Below are 1,358 nucleotides of genomic sequence, written 5' to 3' on the forward strand. Positions count from 1 at the left end.
GCTCATCTCGAACTCCTGACCGCAGGTGATTCACCCACCTTGGTCTCCCAAAGTGTTGGGATTACAGGCATGAGCCACCGCACCCGGCCCTAGCTTTGTTCTTGTGTTACCTTGCTTCACCTTGGTTTCACGTGAAGTAAGACTGTCTAGCTCTGTTCTTGCCACCCGGAGCTCTTTGGAAAGCTACTAATCTCTTCATGCCCTCCTTTCCTCTGTAAAATGGGGTCAATCATGCTCGTAAGGGGCTTAGAGCAGTGACAGGCCCAAGCAGGCATTCAGTGAACACTGGATCTTGCTATCATCACTGAAATGATCAGTGCACGCCCCTCACCTGCCCTGACGGGATGCTCTTTGCTGTTGCTTATGACACCCTGTGATTCTCAGCTAAGGATATGAAGGGAGGGTACCGTCAGAATCTCCAGGCTTGGAAAACCTTGCTAGGTTCCTGCCCCACTGGGGAGCCCTCTCCCACCTACACCAACATCCACATGCTCCCCGAGAATCACTTGCCTGCGGGTTACATTTTGAATTCCTTCTGATCCTTATACCTGCTTTGAAATTTGGTCTACAGACACAGATAGGCCGGGTAAGAAACAAAGATGAGGCCCAAGGTCAACAGGAAAGCAGTGTGGCCATCTCCAGACTGGTATTTGCCTGGTGTTGTCAGATCTGATCTTTCCGGCAAAGCTGGAAAACTGGAGTTACTGAAATCACCTGAATTTTAAACATGAGTTGATTTTAAGGGTTACAAATTTGAAATAAAATTTGAAAAGAGCTGTGGAGCCATTCATTGATGAGCCAAACACAAGCCTGCACCATCGATTCAGACGGTAGAACTCCAGCTTGTAACCTCTGGCCCCTGTTCCCTCCTTTTAGATAGTTACTGAAGACAAAGAGGAATGACAGTGTTAGAGTGGAAAGGACTTCTGTGTGCACAGAATCTAAACATTCCCTCCCCTCCTTTTTTTTAGACAGAGTCTTGCTCTGTCACCAGGCTGGAGTGCAGTGGTGCGAGCTCCGCTCACTGCAACCTCTGACTCCCTGGTTCAAGCGATTCTCCCGCCTCAGCCTCCCGAGTAGCTGGGATTACAGGCACCTGCCACCATGCTCAGCTAATTTTTGTATTTTTAGTAGAGATGGGGTTTCACCATGTTGGCCAGGATGTTCTCGATCTCCTGACCTCGTGATCTGCCTGCCTCAGCTTCCCTAAGTGCTGGAATTACAGGTGTGAGCCACCGCACCTGGCCAAAACATCCCTTTTTATAAAAGAGAACCAACTTTCCACAAAGTGAAGTGACCTCCTGCTGCAGGTCATCTAGACTGTAACACTGTCACTATTCCTCCACACGAGAGCCTCT

Source organism: Mandrillus leucophaeus, unplaced genomic scaffold, assembly GCF_000951045.1.
Source record: "Mandrillus leucophaeus isolate KB7577 unplaced genomic scaffold, Mleu.le_1.0 Scaffold205, whole genome shotgun sequence".
In the NCBI taxonomy this organism is placed as follows: Eukaryota; Metazoa; Chordata; class Mammalia; order Primates; family Cercopithecidae; genus Mandrillus; species Mandrillus leucophaeus.